We start from the raw sequence: 20,877 nt of genomic DNA, 5'->3' as shown, positions 1-20,877 counted from the left end.
GGGTAGGCTCTTTTTGTTTGTTTGTTTTTTGAGACAGGGTTTCTCTATGTAACTCTGCGCCTTTCCTGGGATCTCACTCTGTAGTCCAGGCTGGCCCGGAACTCACAGAGATCTGCCTGGCTGTGCCTCCTGAGTGCTGGGATTAAAGGCGTGTGCCACCACTGCCCAGCATTAGCAGAGGCTCTTTAAGGATGCAGCCACTTTTGTGTCACTGCTGTTCCTGTCAGCAGTCTCAGGAAACTGACATTACCCAAGGTGGATGGAATGTGGGAGAATTATTTCTGTAGTTGGTTGGTAACTTATGTTGGGTAAATAGATGGTGTTTTCTCTCTTGTCCTCAAGAAACGACATATAGCATCAATATTTAGAGGCATGCTAAACACATGAACAAGAGAGAGGCACAGTTTTGTACTAAAAAATTTAAAATCAGTTGTTGGTTTTGATTGTCCTTGGATATGATTAAGATTTGAGAAAGATGAATTAATTATCGCCTGGGAGTTTATAACAAGATAATTTGAAGACCTATTAAACAGAAGCATACATTGAAGTCTGAATAAAAAAATAAAGTAAAATATGCCTCGTTCATTTTATATTAGTAGAAAGCATTAGCAATTATTTAGTGGATATGTAATTTGATACTTGTAACACAAAGCAAGCAATATATAGTATCTATTAAGTCAATATAAAAATTATCTAACTTGAATATAACCTGCATCTTAGTTACTGTTTTATTGCTCTCAAGAGTCACCATAACCAAGGCAACTCTTACAAAAGAAGCATTTATATGGGGGCTTCCTTACAGTTTTGGAGGGTTAGTCCATGATCGTCATGGCAGGAAGCAGGCAGGCATGGCACTAGAGCAGTATCGGAGTGTTAGGAGCTGTGCAGCCTAGTCTTAGATCAACATATGACTACCTGTCCAATGGGTCTCCTTGGGGCAAGGCACCCATGGAAATTGATTCTCCCTTGGCAAGGACCAGTAGACTATGGAGCAGCATAGGACTTTGCTGAATTCATGCAGCCTGAGGGCTCTTTTCTTTCTCATTTCTGTCTCAACAGAAACAATTAGGTATGTATAAGAAAACAACACATGAAACATTGACCATGTCTCACAGTTCTTGAGAGGGGAGTAAGACATGAATACATAGAATAGGGAAAACGTCTCAGGAATATGCATAATGCCAACTGTTGAGAACAAGTCCTGTGGGCACCAAGCATATAGAAAAAAATGATAGGATCTAGTATTACCCAATGAGAAAAATCCAACATAAACTATGGGATGTAGAGACCCATCTTTACCATATACAGGAGCTTATATTGATGAGAAAAGTATGGTATAGTGAGATGGGAAAAGAGTGCCTAGTCAAAGTCTGCCTTTCACAGAGAGATTGAGACATGAGATCTTGTAGAAAAAGGAACTGTCTAAAAGCATGTCTTTCAGGAATTAAAGAATTGTTTGGGTTTGAATATTGTTGTCCTTAAAGCATTGTGCCCATGTCCATTACTTTTTAACTTTGTAACCACAGTAGATGCCAGCTGACATAAGTGCTGTGAGAGCATGATGTGTCTGGCTCCATATTCAGTTAAGCCTGTAGAAATGGTGACCCCTATGTCTAGAATAAGGTTATGCAGTGGGTGGGAAAATGCATTTGGGAAAGCTTAAAGGAGAACAATAGTGACTTTTATAATTATTACAGTATGTTTCTTAAAATATTATATATGTCTCAAAAGTAAAAAATAGGAGCCAATAATAAAGCTATTCATATAAGCCTCATAGAAAAAAGCTCTCTCAAGTATAAATAAAGACAGCTTAAGCTATTTTGGGTTACTTGAGTACAATTCACCTGGTAGTCAAAATTTTTCCTTGCACTGACTCTTCTTCCCATCTCAGGACCTGAACTCAAGCCAAGGTTGGACCCTAGCAGCTGGGAGATTCTCATCCTAGTCAGCAGGTTAATAAGTACAGGTAGAGAAAGTCAGAGCCTAGAATAGGCTTTCAAAACATCAAAGCTCAAGCCCCCAAGTCACACCTCCTAGAACAAGATCACACCAGCTCCAATAAGGCTACACTTCCTAATCCTTCCCAAACAGTTACAATATCTCAGGATTAAGGGATCCTTTTAGACCCATTCTGTTCCAAATTACCAGACCACATGTCCTCCAGTTCAAATCATCAAGCTGTAACTTACAGCCCAGGAAGGAAAGGAAACGGGGAAAGGATATATGGACCTAACTATACTAGAGAGGCAAAATGGATAAAATCCTGTTTATAAAACATAGAAAGCTCTTTTTTAAAAAAATTATTCAACCTAAATAAAAGACATGCTGTGTTTTAAATGCCTTTGACAGCCCATAACCCTCACACTTGAAGCTGAAAAGTTGTTTCACTGGTTTTATATCTTGAATTAGCTTTCTTCATTGGTATTAAGTTTATTAATAATAGCTAATTGTTTCTAGAAAAGCACTTCAGACTCTCTTCAATAAGGTTATTTCATTTTCAAATTTTCATTAATTATATTTGAGTTTAATATCATTTAAATAAAGTAGTGGGTTTCATTAACCATCAAGGATTAAAAATGACCTTTCATTCAGATAAAATATAACAGAGTTAATATTTCACATATTTATGTTCAATAGCTGAATACCAAAGGTTATAATACTATTATCCTATACTTATACTTTAAAAAGCAAAGTAATAAACCTTATGAATTTGGCCTTTTAAAGATCTAAGCTTTGTGATCATCTTCCACAATAAAGTGTCCTTAGTGCATGAGCTGGCTGTTTGGAACCTGGGGCTTACACAGGGACACTTTGCTCAGCTTGGAAAGAGGGAATTGGTCATGCCTGTACTGAATCCACCAGGTTTAAATGAATCCCCAGGGGAGTCTTGGTCCTGGAGGAGATGGGAATGGAGGGGAGGGGAAGGGGGGAAGCTGGGGTGGGAACGGGAGGGGGGAGGACAGGGGAACACATGGCTGATATGTAAAATTAAAACACAAATATACTAAAAAAATAAAAATAAAGTGAATATTAATCTAACTTCACTGGCTTTCGTTGGTGATCTCATGATTTTACAAAGCACTAGTCATTCAGAGAATATAATATATGGAAGTTACGTAAGTTACAACTATGTTAAAGACATATATTGTAAGGCTGAATCACATAATTAATGAATATATATATATATAATATAAGTAATTTATGTAAATGAAAATGTCATCAATGGTATAACAGCAAACCAAGTATTTCAACTCAAACACAACTTATGCAATCATTCTAATCCTGCAGAAATCATCTCCAGTATTTGTGCCAATATTTCAAGTATGTGGTGTATTTACCTCTTCTGAATGATTTCTTTCCAAATATTTTCCCAAAGATAAATCTTATCCATTATCAATATTAGAATAGCAGTTTTGGTTTTGTTAAATATGTAAATTTTTTATAAACATACCATATATGATACATAAATGGTAAAGTCCAACTACTTTCCTTAATAATATTTCTAATCTCAAATTTTTGTCTGAAAAATTTCCATAAACTACAGAAATAGTAGAAAATATGATGAGTCAAATAAAAACATATTAAGCTCAGATAAACTCTATGAGTTGTGTGCTATTATTTTTATTTAAAATGTCTATAAAATGGTATACAGTAAATGTTTTATCAAGATACTCAATGTTACAGATACAAAAACATGGTCCTGTTATATATTTTATTTCCTTATCTATTATGTTTTAATACACTTATATATAAATAAATATACATTTATATTTTTAAATTTCTGATGCTCCCTGGGGTCAGAAGAGATCATCAGATTCTCTAGAATTGGAGTTACAAATGGTTTGGGGTCACCATGTGGGTGCTGGGAACCCAACCTGAGTCCTCTGGAACAAATCAAAGTGTCCTTAACCACTAGGCACCTTTCTAGCCCCATCTTGGTGTAATTGTAATGTCCATCTCCAACTTTCTTGGGCTCTTTCCCTATAATTATTTTTCATGGTTTATTTAAAATTATATAATGTTTTTCAAACGCTTGATTATTTTCTTATTAGTATTATTTCTTAATAAACTTCAGTTTTAATTTAGCATTTGGGCAAATTCTTAAACAGGGATGAAATTCTTTAACAGAGTACTATTGAAATTGCCCAAATCATTCTACCTTGAAAGTTTCTGAGCCACACATCCACAATCACCATTGTTCTCAATACTGTTTTTTTCCACTCCCATAGAAAGTCTCTTTATATTCTGATTACAATACCCAACCCTTTCTAATTCAAAGTCCTAAACTCCCAATAACAACAACATAGGCAGATTCTTCATAAAACTCCAATTTATGGTGGGGCAGTGGTGCCACAGACCTTTAATCCCAACGCTTGGGAAGCAGAGGCAGGCAGATCTCTGTGAATTTGAGGCCAGCCTGGGCTACAGAGCAGATGCTAGGACAGCCAGGGATATTACAGAATATTGCAGAGAGAAACTCTATCTCAAAACACACACACTCACACACACACACACACACACACACATACACACACACACAAGCCCAGTTTACTGAATATGTGTGTGTGTGTGTGTGTGTGTCTACATATAACATTTTTATTAGTTACTTTTCTGTTGCTGTGACAAAATAGCAAAAGTTTGGCAACTTACAGATTACAGAGTTTATTTTAACTTATGCTTCTACAGGGTAAGAGTCCATCTTGGCAGAGAAGCAAGGCAGCAAGCAGCAGGCCTGGTGGCTGGAGCAGGATACTGAAAGCTCACATCTTTTAGCATAGGCACAAAGCAGAGAGGGCAACCAGGAAAGAGGCAAAAAGTACCACTCCCTAAAGACCAAATATTCAAATAGATGAGCCTATGAGGACCCTTCCTCTCCAACCACATTTCCTTCTCTGGCCCCCATAGGCTACATTTCAAAATGTAAAAATGCATTCAGTCTATCTTCAAAAATCATCATAGTCTATAATAATCTCAACAGTGTTTAAAAGTCCAAAATCTCTTCTGAGACTCATGGCAACCTCTTAACTGCAATCCCCCAAAAAATCAAAATTAAGAACCAGATCTCATCTTTCTATCACACAGTAGCACAGAGTGTATATTACCATTCCAAAATGTTGGTACTGGAGCATAGTGAGGAAATACTGCATCAAAACCCAGCAGGGTAAACTCCAAACTCTACATCTTATGTATGGTATCATAAGGATACTCAGATACCCAAATCCTTTCAGCTTTGTTGACTATCTCTTGTGCATTGTTTCTACATCCAGTCTCCAGCTTTCCTGGGCAGATATCCCTTTGCTCAGCCATCTCCAAAATCTTGGGGTCAACAATGAAATCCATGCTTCACAGACACAGTTTGATTAAATGGCCACTCTGTGTCTTGATGTAGAGATACACCTAGTACTAATCTTGCCTCAGTGGCTTTCCTTAATCATGGAGGGAGATTTCAAAGCCTCTTTCTTATATGTTTTAATATAAAGTCATAACCACATGGCCTAAACTGAAAAGTTTTGGTGCTTGCTGGGCCTTGAACTTGGTCCTATTTTTAAAATACATTTTCACCAGCTTTCTGTTGTCTTTGGGTTCCTTCACTGCTTAAACATGTCCTGGTTTCACCATTCCCTTTATCCCATTTGTCATCAGGCTTTTCTTCAATTGTTTTATCTCCTTGAGCAAAGGACTTGACTCCATTGCAATTCCTGGTGTTCTCTTTCTCCCCAAACTGTACATTTTTCAATTTTTCTTGTTCTGTTTACTCCTTTATACTATAGAGCTGCATGAAAGTGTCTGCTAATACCCACATGATAGTCAGTATTAGGCTGCCTTGAAATCTATTCTGCCAATGCCATGATTCCAAAACCCTTCAATGTAGACTCAGGCAGATTTTTTAGAACAAGGGCAAAATGAAAGTCATATTCTTCACCAAAATATCACAAGGACTGTCTCTAACCCAGTTACTAATATTCCTCTCTTCTAAAACTTCTTGAGGGAGGCCATTTTAATCTACATTTCTCTCAGCACCACTGTCTTCCATGCCGCTGAAAGTATGACTCATTCAGCTCTTCTAAAGTGTTCAACTGATTTCTTAATCCAAAGCCCCCAAATCCATATTCCACTAACAAGCAGCATGATTAGTCCCCTCACAGCAATACCGCACTTCTGGTACCACCTTCTTTCTTAGCCAGTGTTCTATTGCTGTGAAGAGACTCCATGACTAAGGCAACAATTATAAAAAGAAAGCATTTAATTGGGACTTTTTTACACTGTCAAAGGCTTAGTTCATTATCAGCATGGCGGGAGCAAGACAGGCAGACATGTTAGCTAAGAGTTCTACTATAGGACTTACAGGCAGCAGGAACAGTGGGACACCAAACCTAGTATGTGCTTTTGACATCTCTATGCCCACACATTCCCTTTAACAAGTTCAACCCTTCTAATCCCTCTCTCTTTCAGGTAGTGCCACTGCCCAGTGACCAAGCATTTAAATATATGAGCCCATGGTGGCCATTCCTATTCGAATCACTGCACTGCAACTATATTGGGTGAAAACTCACATACCCCAAACCATGGATTCTCAAATAAAAAGCCATGTCGTGAATAGAATGCCTATTAAGAGATGTTTGCCAGTGAGTTCCCCTAGACCTCCAAATATAGGTTATTGTTGGTGTCCTTTGATAACGACCAAAATTGGCATTAAGACCCTATTGCCAATGATACCAAATAATTGATTCCTAGAACATGGAGAGATCAACCTGGTGCCTGTCTTGAGGCTTCACCCCTAATAGCCAGCTTTCATAGAGATAGAATATGCTATGCACATTACTGGGTGAAGAAGAAAGAAAGAATTCTTAATGTTGGAGATGAATATTTTTACAGGGCCTTTTCCATGGAAAATCTGAAGTATTGCCTGTTTGATTTAGGTGTTACTTCATTTCAAATCACATGAGTTGTGAAGAGAAAGTAGTAGTAGGTTTCAAATGGAATTACAGGAGTGTACATTTCCAAGACCAGAGCTGTGTTCTTGAAAACTATAGTTCACGATGTTAAAACAGAGAAAATGGTGAAGGAGAATTGGATTAGAGATGAACTCAGAACTCTTCCTACTCCCTAGATATTTCTAGAAGGAGGATGATAAGTGCACAAGGTATTTACTTGAAATTTACAATACATTTGGGGATGAAATACTGTCCTTTTTATGTGCCAAACATAAAAAAGTAAACCTTAACTTTACAAGCAAAGTAATTTTCCTTTCTCCCTGAGAGGATTAGAGCATTGAGATCTGGCATTCCAAAACCCTAAGACTTTTCTCTTTGACCTGTAATGTAAACTTCTACACTGCAATATATGTACCAATTTAATAAGCACAAATTAAGTAGGAAAACCTTATGTAATTTTTTGTGTTTATTTTCAAGTTATTTGTCTGTGACTCTATTTATTTGCTTGAATAAGTTTATTGTCTTGATGTTATAAACTGTTTCTAAGACAATGGTTCTTCTGTGATTTATAAAATCCCTTGCTGAACAAAACAATAATTTTGTTAGAAATTTCTAGGAGTGAATACAAAAGAAGTGCCTTTTCTAAGGGATCACTAGCAGATCTAAGTGTTGATACAAGCATACAAGCCTGGGAAGCCACTATCAGGAGGAAGTAAGGCCTCAGAGAGTTGTGCATGAGCAACTCTGGGAAATCTCAACTCCATGCTTTAAAGACACTGATATTGCCCAATGATCCCTTGATAAAAGAAAATATCCAGCATGGGAATTATGAGAATCACTAGACCTGAAAGATAGAATATTAGGCATGTTCATAGAAGAAGAAATCAACAGTTTGACAGTCTGTAGCATCTGGGACCTTCCAAAAATTCTAGAGGAATGAAAGCTCTTACTAATAAAGTAATTGATTCTTATCCAAGTCTTACAAAGTAAGAGGAATTTACAGGCAAATTTCAAGTAGTTATAGTACCTAACTCTCAAGATTAACATAGACACAAGTGTAGATGAAGAGATACATATGATCATTCAGAATAAGTACTTAACTTTTTTAAATGCATATAATGATTGTAATATCTTCCACTATAAAAGATGATTTTGTGATCATTGTTAGCATATACATCCTCTTGTGTCTAAGCAGAGCAAAACTTTTAAAAAGCATTATTTTTCCATGGATTTTAGACCATATTAATCACTTGTTCTGAATAGGAATTATTAAGTACTATGGAATACATCAGGATCGTTCCAATGAGCTCCTATTTAAGGTTAAATTTATCTGTGACTTGCAGTATGAAATTAAAGCTTATTTCCAAATTAGAATTAAGTTGAAAAACTTCACTGAAGATGAAAAATGTACACAGGTGATGTTAAGCACTACATGAACTACTATTATCTTTCTCCCTAACTTCCTTTTAATTTCTGAATAAATCCTACATGGCTTACAGCCCCAAAACCAGCTTATAAGAAATCTTGAAAGTATTATAAGTATTTACTGTTTATAGCTCTCTTTCAATTTGTATATATGCATACACATTCATGTTAGGTTTTAGCATAGCCAACATAACAAATATGCATGTAGAAGTTAGTAGCTCCCTGAAACTCCCCAAACATGTTTTATTGTGTATTTACTGGTATATAGTAGAAATGAGGATACTTATGCTTTTGAAACATTTATTCAATATATTTGGCTATAAATTTTCACTGATGAAGTATAATGCAGCTAATATGTGCTCATTTTTTTTACCACAACAAATAAACTTTTGATAGTACAACATACTTACAAAGCCAACACTGGATATAGATTTAAATATTAAAATTTTAATAATTATTTTCCATGTCCATGTATTAGGTACTCTATTACAATACGTAGCAATATGAAAGCAACAAAATAGTCCTCATGTTTTTCTCTTAAGCTTGAATTTAACACAGAATTTCATGAGAATAAAATTAAAGATTGTGTTCTTTATTGACTCAGTTGTCCTTCACTACCATTCATTTTTAAAAATCTCCATTTATTGAGTTCTGAAAAATACTTATCAATTTTCATTTTTTAAAGTACTTTACCCTTACACAAGTTACTATTAATTCAATGGTTGTAACACCAATTCATAGCTGCTAGACTCTACTTGAGTGACATAAACAGGGTCTGAACCATTATTAAGTAGATTTATTTTCACCAACATTTATCACAATTTGGGGTATATGCATAGCAGTTTATCTTCTTGCTGTATAGAATACATATGTAGATACCTAGTACATAGTACCAAGTAATCTATTTCCTCAGTAATGACCAAAGATTTCCTTTAGGTATACAGACTTCAGACACTGGTGTGTTTAGTCTCTTTTTTTGTTCCCCTGAGACAGGGTTTCTCTGTGTAGCTTTGTGCCTTTCTTTCCTGGAACTTGCTTTGGAGACCAGGCTGGCCTTGAACTCACAGAGATCCAGCTGGCTCTGCCTCCCAAATGCTGGGATTAAAGGTGTGCACCACCACCGTCCGGCTATGTTCAGTCTTTTAAATGTGAGGATCATATGTTTTTTATTTTCCATTTCACTATTTATTAAAGGCAAATTCTTCTTTGTGGTTGTAAAGTTTGCCACTTGAATATTACCTTTGTGAAAATGATTTCTAATTGCTATGTTTTTGCCTAATATAAAACTTACTAAACAAATTTACAATTTACTTATATTTTGCTTAATATGAAATTTACTAAACAAAATTACAATTTATTAATTCCTAATGTGAGGAAGCAGAATTTTTACTTGGTATGACCTAAAGTTTTAAATTAAGACAATATTTATTATGCATCTAAATCTAACGCTAGAATAGTGTTGGACCAGAACTCCACCTCAGAACCTGTTATGTAATAGAGACTCATTCATTGTCCTTCCTGCCTGGGAAAAACAAAACAAATCAGAAAACAACAACACCAAAAATTACAGGGTAAAACATTCCTGGTGAGAAACAGAATTAGGATCAGTCTCCCATGAATTATCTGAGCTACAATAGGAATGATTAGATTTTGGGTGACCTCTGTACTCTCGATTCTTGATTTTTCTCCTTCCTCTTTCCCTTAGTACTAAAGTTAGTAGAAGGTCTTTGCTGTTGGTAACCCAACATATTAAACACTACATTTCTTTCCTGCAACCTCTCCTGACCTCTTTAAAAAGCATGTCTATTGGATTTTACTCATCTAGTCTGCCTTATATTCCCTGATGTACTATGCTGATAAATGCAAAATATATGCTCTAAAATATATTACATACAATTTTGGTGTGAGGAGTTTATATAACCTTTGATGTTTTCCAGTTTAATTTTTCTGATTAAAACAATTAATGCATTTAAAACTGTATTTATCTCCCAGGAAAGAAAAAATAAAGATATACGTCTTTTTCTATGTTATGGTCTTATACAAAAATAATACAGACTTATTTATAGTGATCAGAAATGATCTGATTCATAGATTGTAAGTTAGAGTACTATACTGGGACTGATCATTTTGACAGGTTGTTGTGAAATATTAGTTGAAGATGTGTTATATGTGTTTATGCTGTGGACTATTGTTTAATGATACTAAGATATGTTGCATTCTTTGGTGTTACATCTGTTTAACTCTGTAAAGCTGTATTGCTTTGCCTGTCTAAGACACCTGATGGTCTAATGGAGAGCAGACTGACCACTAGCTAGGCAGAAGAGAGGGGGCAGGCAGGGTTGACATGCAGAGAGAATAAATAGGTGAAGAGAGGAGAAGGAGGAGCAAGAATAGAAGGAGATGAGGACACCAGAGGCCAGCCACCCAACAACACAGCCAGCCACAGAGCAAGAAAGACAGAGATACAGAGTAAAGAATGGTAAGCACCCAGAGGCAAAAGACAGGATAATGTAAGTTAGCAAAGCTGGCTTGAAACAAGACAAGCTAAGGCTGGGCATTAGTACAGTCTCCATGTATTTATTTGGGAGTTGGGTGACAGGCCCCTAAAGAGCAAACAGTTAAAAAAAAAAAAAAAGACAAAAACAAAAACAACTACAGTCCTTTCTGCATTGTGGCTTAGCTCAGAGAAATGAAATAGAAGAAAAGAAAGAGAAGGCCAAAAGAATGAAAAAGAGCAACAATAACAAAAAGACTAAATTCCTTTCATAAGGAAACAATCTTGTGCTTAACACCAAACACTATTAGCCCATTCATGAGGACACAGCCTTCACAGCCTAATCACCTCCTAGAAGGTCCATCTCTTAACACTCTACACTTGAATATTAAATTTCTAACTTACACTTTCTTTAGACATCCATTCTAACCACAAGACTAGCCTCAAGAGATATCGGTTTTTATGCTTCCCACAGCAGTTTTATAGTATTTCCATTGGAACTACTATCAAATGATTAGTATTTTCCAAGCTTTCATTTCAGTGAAATATGCTCTTTCTATACAGTTCATTTGGAACATTTCAGAATATGTCCATGTATATCTGTGCAGTTGAGTTACTACAAAAGACTGTGAATGTGATACAAAAGCAAAGAGTAGACAGAGAACAGCGCGTGAGTCAAGCTCATGCCTTGGGACATGGTGTCATTAAGAATTCCTATCCAGGCATTTTACTAATTTTATTTAACCTTTTTAGCCACCGCAATTTTGTGTGTGGGAAGCGAGCTTTCTCATGGCAGAGGCTAGCAGGGCTGATTCTTAGTTAATTTCACAAATTGCTTTCTGAAGCTCTTCTATGGCTTTGTACCTTTTAAATCTATATGCAGAAAAAAAATAATATTGTTGATTTAACTATAGCATGCAAATTTAAAATTTATGTATATACTTTTCTCTGTGTTTTAGCAGTCTTCATTTCTTTCAACTTAATTTTTTTAGTACACACAGTTCTCTATCTTACAGAAAGAAAATAATTTTTCTTTTGTTAGCAATTGTCTCATTGATAAATTGTAGCCATAGATCCAACCTCTGCTATTGTAGAAAATTACTGTACCTTAGAGCATTTTTACCAAATTTAAAATGATGTTCTGAGTGTACCATGTAGTTAGAGAACATAAAAAGAAGATGTATATGCAAAGAGAGGGTTCAGCTTCCCTGGAAAATTTTCATCAGTTGAATTTAAAAAAAATAAAATAAAATTACCCTCCATGGAAAAGAACAAGACTGAACCCATAAATGCAAACACACTGAAAACATGACCAACATGAACTTTAATATATGACATGTGCTGAAAGGAAATAAAAAAAGGGAAATGAAAAATATAAATATATCTTGAATATTAATACATGCAATTCTTTAAGCAGGAGAGCTGGTCCATATTGTAAGTAGCATGAATTAACCATGATCATTTTGTCTATAGAATTCCCAGTAATACAAAAAGGCAAGATGGCGATCGTAGTAGGAAATTAAATCTATAATATAACTTTATGGTATTTTAATAGTGAAACATAATTATTCCCTAAGTGAAAATGTGCCCAACATTCATGGTTTGCTTTTATTTTGCCAAATATGTTGTTACCTCAATGTTGCACATTATTCTGCTTTTGTAAGAAACTATACTCTCAATTTAAATATTGAGCTAGCAATTAAAATTCTAATATTTGGCTACTAAAATATGGCTTTTTCAATCTGATACAATATGACACTAATGTGCATATCAAAATAAAGACATTTCATTTTCCTGACACACTCTATCATTTCTATCCCAAGACCATAAGCATGAGAAGATGACATTTGTTTAGTTATCTGAGATAAAGATTTGCTCGGTTCACTAAATTTTCCTAGCACTTCCTAATGTCTTCCTCAATATCATTTTCTCCTCTCCACTTTATCCAGTCATATGGAATGGTAAGTGCCACTTAATGTAAGGTATATACCTTGCTTTCTATTATTCCTTTGTGAGAACACTTTGCACAAACTTAAAAGTGTCTATCTCGAGAGTAAATCACAAGCACAAAAAGCAAAGCTGTCCATGTGAGCTGGACACTAAAAAGAGTCTCAAATTCTATAAGTTTCTATTTACCCATGGAAGAATACATGAGGTACAGTAGACTGAGTTCCTTATGTCTCTCATCAAAATCAAAATCCAAAGAACTTTCTCACTATTTCTGTCAAACAATATGGTGAAAGCCAATTGCTCACCTGTACATGCAAGTGTCTGTGCTGTAAGACAGGATACCAAGAAGGGATAACTGTAAATGTGTACAGCACTAGTAACATGGCTATCTGTCCTCTCCTCTAAAGAAAGATATTCTAGGCATTCAGAGAGGGGAGGGAAGGCTTGGCTAAGTTTATTGGGCTAGTATGTGAGCGAATGTGTGAGGATAGGATAAGAGAATGACATCCCATTTTCAAATCTCCACAGAGCAGTATACTATCAATAGCTTCAAGTCATGTTTGTTTTCTAAATATGCCCTTGTTGAACACTAGAATCATTATTGCACAACTAAACCTTTATAATATTGTCTCATGATAATACTAAGACTTAGGTGTCATAATTACACTAACTTTCATTTTTCCATTTAGTTTTTATGTTTTTATCACATTATATACATAACTCTCATAAAATAGAAGTTCTTGGTTTTGCTTTTGATGTTCAAGAAGCAACACACCAGTGACTGGCAAGATTACTCAACAAGTGAACACATTTAAGAAATCCTGGTTATCTGAACTCAATCTCTGGAATCTGTATATGTGAAAGGAAGAATTGACTCCTCGGTGCATTCTGTGATCTTCACATGTGCACCATGGCATACATGAGTTAACATCACATAGACACACAAACACACACCACATCACACATCACACATCAAAAAGGTACATCTCATCTAACAGCAAAAGAGGTAAAGAGGTATAACTTATAACCTCCTTCCAGGAGCTTCCTCCTTTAATCAGCTCTTCCTATGAAAATATGTTTGGTATAAAAGAGGAGCAAAATGTCCATCTGTTTCTGTGCAAGATTTTTTTCTGGCTTTTTGCTTCTAGGTAACAAAATGCCTAACTGTTTGGGATGGATGAACTGTTGAAGAAAGCTGATGAAGTGGGTATCTGAAAATAAATATGGACTTGAGATCCTCTGCATTGGTTTGAATGAAGAACTTTTCTTAATTGCATGGCAACCAATTGGGTCTTATAGAAATACCACTGCAGATCAACACAATTCCAAATATTTGGCCATGAAACAAGAAGGAATGACCATTCAAAAATTGTATGAATCTGCAAATACAGAAATGGACATATTTGGTGGGTATCATTCTAGACTGAATAAGAGCCATGGAGAAGATGGCGAGGCTCTTCCTAGTGACCCTATCATCACATATCTGGGTCAGGTTTTATTGTAGCCCCTGTGTATCTTTTAATCTTTTCATCTCTTTATTCATACAAGTTTTTATGCTGTACTAGTGGCAAGACAATTTCAAATTTCTAGGTCAATAATAATATCTTGTAAAAAAAAAAGTGTTACTCAAATATATTTGTTTGATTATTTGTTAGTTTGTGTGGATGCTCCAGCTAGATTCCATATCCACCTCCTTCAATATATGATCTTGAGAAACTGAGGGTTATGAAAACTAGGGATTAGGTTGCCCAGAATAAATTATAGTTATATTCTACAAATTAGTTTCCACTAGCTAAATTAATTCATGCAAAATTTGGAAAGCAACGATTATTTTCCTGATCTAGGAACCCCTGCTACACTAAACAAATAATGTGTCTTTCCATCTCCTAAAATATTGATACCAGCCAATGAAACATTGCAGCTTCTTATGTGTTACAGGCTGGGCAATGAGGAATCACTGGAGAAATCCACTAATGCTTTCTGCTAAAGCAACTGGGAGTTGTTCCCAAAGATTACTCCTTGACAAGCTCACCTGATGTCCCAGAGTTCAGTAACTGCTTTTCTCTGTTTTGCCCCATAATTTGAATAATATGCATGGATCACTTTTGTCTGAATCTCACAATAAACTGGACAGCAATACACTGTGACAATATAGGACATGAGAGCAGATTATTGATGTACTTATGCTAATCAGCTCAGTGTTGCCAATATCTCTAAGAACACAGACCAGAAGACTAGGTATGGATTCCAAAGAAAATCCGGGTGTCCTTAACAAGAAAAAGTCAATATACTGAATCAAAAAGAAATGAAAATAGATCACAGACTTGGATTTTTAAAATGTAAAATGTTGTTTATTGAAATTTACAAACCATAAAAATAATTCTAATATTATTTACCATTGAAAATCAGACTTGTAGAGAAGGAAAAACAGGTAAAAATATCTTAAGTATATAAACTGTTTGGTGTTGATAGTGGAATTAGGAAACATGCATGGAAAGCTGCTTGAGGCACTACCAATATTTTAATATACATCACATTTCATAAAACATACCCTTGAAGAAAAAGAGCAACTACAAATATTGCTACCCTCTCTCCATAAGGCTGTCTTTACTTAATTCTAGTGCTAAGGATGTGTAAGTCATGTGACAGTATCGATTTTCTATAGAGCTTCCTAAATAAGTATTATGTGCTCTTAAAAACAATACCAATTTATAACAACTTACCCTAAAAAAGAGACTTCTTTCTCATGTAAACAAAGAGTTCAACACATTCCTTGATTTATAATTTCCATGTAACATGAAACTTACAGTCTCTAAAAATTCTTCCCGTGCACCAACAACAGCATTGTAATGGTTAGTTCTGGCTATCCACTCAACACAATGTAGTGTCACCTGGGAAGGGACTATTAGTGACTCTAGATCACATTAATCTATGGACATGGGTGTGAGGAATTTTCTTAATTGAATTAACTGAGGCACGAGACTCATCCTGAATGTGTATAGCACAGTTTTAGGGACTGGGCTTTGAACTGAATGAAAAAGAGGAAGACGGCTGAACAAGGGCATGTGTACATTGATATGTTGCACTAGACTTTTTACTCTGAACTTAATTTGATGAGTTGTTTCAAGTGTGTGTTTGTTATCCTTTATTTCCCCCTCAATGGACTATAGTCTGGAATTGTGAGTCAAGAAACTCTTTGCCTCCTAAGTTGTGATTGTCAGTTATTTTGTCAAGCGACAAGAATGAAACTAAAGCATTCCTCTCTGGCCATACATTCTTCTCATCCAGTTGCTGCTGACGTTTACTATGAATGGCACCTTACCCTTTCAGAGAATTTTGGTGAACCTAATCCCACCTTCAGGATATATTACACAGACAAAAGTTCTGTTCCCAGGGTATATAGCTGGTAAATGAAAACTGGTATATGGCACTTTCTCAGAAAATTGGGAATTAATCTCCCTCAAGATCCAGCTATACCACCCTTGAGCATATATGCAAGGAATATTCAATCATACCACAAGGACATATACTTAACTATTTTCATGGCAGCATTATATGTAATAGCCAGAAACTAGAAACAACCTAGATGCCCTTCAACTGAAGAATGGAAAAAGAAAATGTGGTCCATATACACAGTGGAGTACTACTCAGCAGAGAAAAACAAGAACATCATGAGGTTTGCAGGCAAATGGATGGAACTAGAAAATAGCATCCTGAGTGAGGTAGCCCAGACTCAGAAAGACAAACATGGTGTGTACTCACTCATAAGTGGATACTAGATGTAAAGAAAAGGATAATCAGAGTGTAACTCACAGCTCCAGGGAGGCTAGCTAGTAAAGAGGACCCTAGGAAAGACAAAGAGATCACCCAGTGATAGAGAAATGGAAGAGATCTACATGAACAAACTGGACTTGAGGGGGATAGTGGAGGGCAAGTGTCAGGGGAAAGAGAGCTTAGGGGAGTGGGAAGTCCCAGCTGGATTAAGGGAGTGGGAGAACAAGGAAAGAGATACCATAATAAATGAAGACCCCATGGACATAGGAAGAAGCAGAGTGCTAGAGAAGTCCCCAGGAATCCACAAAGATAACTCCACCATAGACTACTGGCAATGGTTGAGAGGGAGCCTGAGATGATCTACTCTGGTGATTAGATGGCTGAACACCCTAACTGTCATGTTAGAGCCCTTGTCTAGTAACTAATGGAAGCAGATGCAGAGATCCATGGCCAAGCCCCAGACAGAGCTCCAGGAGTCCAATCAAGGAGAGAGAGGAGGAATTATATGAGTAAGAGATATCCAGACCATGATTTGGAAAAAGTACAGAGACAACTAGCCAACTAGTGGAGACACATGAAGTGTGAACCAGTAGCTGAGGAGTGCCCATGGTACTTTACTAGGCCCTCTGCATAAGTGAGACAGTTGTTTAGCTTGATCTGTTTAGGGGGTCCCCAGGCAGTGAGACTGGGATCTGTCCTTAGTGTATGAGCCGGCTTTTTGGAACCTAGGGCCTATGCTGAGACACTTTGCTCAGCCTTTGTGCAGGGAGGAGGGACTTGGACCTGCCTCATCTGAATATACCAGGCTCTGCTGACTTCCCAGGGCAGACCTTGCTTTGGAAAAGGTGGGAATGAGGGGTGGGTTGGGGGGGAAAGATGGGGGGTGGGAGGAGGAAGGACAGGGGAATCCATAGGTGATATGTAAAACAAATAGAAAATCTCTTAATAAAAAAAATTGACACCGTCGTATCAAAGCAGCTGTAAACAACATATATGTAAATTAATGGAGAGGCCTCTCTTTCAATAAAAAAAAATGATTTACAAAAAAAGAAAATTGAAAAATGGCATGAAGAGTTCAAAGCCTTTCATTGAGAGGTATATTCTCAGGACATAATAGTATCAGATTCCAGTTTCCCAAAGGGCTTGATTGAAGAATATCCTTCATAAAGCAAAGTGTGATGTGTGTGTGTGTATACATGTGGGGGGTTGTGTGTACATACATGTGTGTTGGTGTTTTTGTTTTGTTTTGTTTTTGTATTGTCAGTGCACTGGTACATCAGCAGACACTCAGAATATTTATATTTATATAATATTTATAAATATTTATTTTCCTTATAAGACCTGTTCTTCTCTGGTTTACCAAAGAATTAAATTCTCATTAGAATGTAACTGCTTCTCTCTCATTGCGTTGTTTCTCTACTATTACCATATAAGACTTATCAGATTCTCTAACAACATTTCAGTGTCATTCTATAGAAACTTACGCTTTGGGTTCAAATTTCTATGAACTGTGCAATAATTCCTAAGGCAGGGACCAAGTAGCTTCTTTTAGTTATATTTATACAGTATCATATGAATATAAATCCTACATACAGGAATCTGAGGAAGTTATTTTCATCACCATAGTATTTTTATGTCCAGCAGTCCTATCGCAGTCTAGTAAGACAGTAAGAAGTTGTTTTTCACATTACTAGGTCTGCGCTGTGTGTCTTGGAAGGAAAAGTGACAGTTTGAGGTTCATCTCTATGTGCAGGATGCTAATGACGGTGTTTGTTACATAATGAAGTTGCCATAGGGAGTTATCACACAAAGGAACGAAAACATTTTGTTCCTGTTTTTCTTTATTCAAAATATTTCCTGAGGGTTAGGGATTTAGCTCAGTGGTAGAGCGCTTGTCTAGCAAACACAAGGCCCTGGGTTCGATCCTCAGCTCAAAAAAAATAAAAATATTTCCTGAGTTCTTAAAATTAAAAAATGAACTTGGAGTAAATGTGTTCTGAACTCAGAATTTAAAATTCATATAATTTCTTGTCTTTCTATAGCATTTAAACATCTTATTTATTTCATTTACTGAATATACAATCTTACATATCTGTCTCCTTTTTCATACTATAAAGAACACAGTGTTTATATATAGTAATTTGTGTTGGAGAGTTACAAAAGTTAAATATTAAGGAATTTCATATTCTAATTGTATTTATAACATTAAATTTATATAACATGGAAAAAACAATTTTCTAGTTTCTACTGAACTATTTTTTAGATCTTTATACCTGATCTTTTGAGAAATACTATGACTAAATAAATGTAGACATTATTTTGTTATATGTAGAATATAATATCAAGGAAATTTTTCTTCAGAATTGAAGTATCTGCATTTAAGCTAAAATATGTGAAAATTTCTCAATGTTTGGCACAGGTTTGACAAATTTCTTTGCCACAACAAATGAAAGTTGATAACTTTAGACATCAAGGTTAACAGAATAATTTTTATCATACTTTAGATACCGAGATTGAAACAGCAGGGAAGCTCATTGGAACAGAAAAATAAATAACTCACAATAGCCTCAGGAAGTTCCTGAAACAGACCAAATTCATGATGTCCTTTCCACACCAAATGATATATAAATGGTCCTGACTGCTGAGAGTCATTCTCAAATGAGCTGAACTTCAATAAAACAGGAAACAATCTACACAGTCTAGAAGAAAGCAGAAACCAGCCAAGCTGACTGGAAGAGGCGGAAAACAACTGAGCCACCTAGTAAGAATATTCTCTCGACTGTTGAGCTGCCAGTGGGGTCTGTAGTACGCTTCAGCTTTCAGGGTTTTATGATCTGGCATCCAAGATGGTGTGAGGGTCATCAATGCAACCACCTGTGAGTCACTTTTGCTCCTTAAATAACCCCTCATTCATATTGCTGTGAGAACCTCCAATAAAACTCCTTGATTCATCAAGTTGGAGTTAAGTAATATCTATACTTCAGTCTGTCATAGGTTCCTTACCTAGGGTGAGTAGATGTGTATGTGTTTTCTGTTCCCAGGAAAAGTCTGTCACATAAAATTATATGTCAAAATGAAATCTTACAGTAACCTTCATGTATAGCTCTAAGTAAAAATAATTAGACATATCTCAATGAGCTTAGAAGTCTATGAAATTTCCTCCTGCTCTTTTATCTGCAGTTCTGTTTAGTGAGACATTTGGCTATCCTTTTTTGTAAGAAACCTATTTATTATTGTGACAAAAGCTCTGTTTATTGGGCTCTATGATAATGTGTTGTAAATTTTGTATTCATTTAGTTTGATTACTGGTAAGTTGTGGTATGTGTCCACAAATATATAATATATAACATATATTCCATTATCAATCATGTTAAGATATTTTAAATTATCAAGAATGTTAATTCATGTTTCTGATTATCATGGAGTTTCTATGGGACATTTCATCAAAGTCATTGACATCTAATACTCCTGCAAGCTTTAAAAACTTACAAGGTAAGGAAACATTCTGCTACACAGCAATGTAAGCTATACAGATTTTGATTTAAAAAAATCACAGAAACCAAAAGCATTAAGGAAATGAAAATATGAAATAATTAGTGTTAAAGTGAAAATATGAATTAAATCTTGTCACCTATTTAATGATAATCTGACCAATGTTTGGGAAAATCTTAATATACCAATCATTTAAATAACAAATTTTGCCAAAAGTAAATGTTATCATCTATCTATTAATATTTTCCATGTTATCAAGTCAAATTATACAATAGTTGCAATCATTTCATCATCAAATCAAAGATATTTATTGCTGTAATGCTATCACTCTTATGAAAATAGAACATTCTACATAGGAACTTTAGGTTTTATAACCAGAGATATACTCAGTCTTCCAGGAAAGTACATGTCATTTCAGATGCTTCAGAACTGGAATGGAGACTTAATGTGCCAACAATCTTTTTGTCTATTAACGTCTTTGGAATAGCTCTGGTAATTTCTTCATAAATTCTAATTCTGTCTGTACCCCTATAATAAAATATCTTGATTATCTATTTCCTTTGCTTGTATAAAGCAAAGCCATTGGTAATGAAAGACGTTATCCATGGAGCCAAAATATCTAGTGCCCCCTAGTGGTCAAAGTAAAGCTTTCCCTAAGAGGTGAAGAAAATGAAAATATAAAACACATGGAAACAAGGATCATTGTCTATTCTTCATAAGTTAACTTAAAAATGCTTTGCTTTTTACTTTACAGCCATCAGAGTCGACATTCATATGAAACATGTTCCTCTTCAAGATTTGTAAAAT

The sequence above is a fragment of the Onychomys torridus genome, chromosome 12 (genome assembly GCF_903995425.1).
Source record: "Onychomys torridus chromosome 12, mOncTor1.1, whole genome shotgun sequence".
In the NCBI taxonomy this organism is placed as follows: domain Eukaryota; kingdom Metazoa; phylum Chordata; class Mammalia; order Rodentia; family Cricetidae; genus Onychomys; species Onychomys torridus.
Note: the sequence above shows the minus strand (reverse complement) of the source record.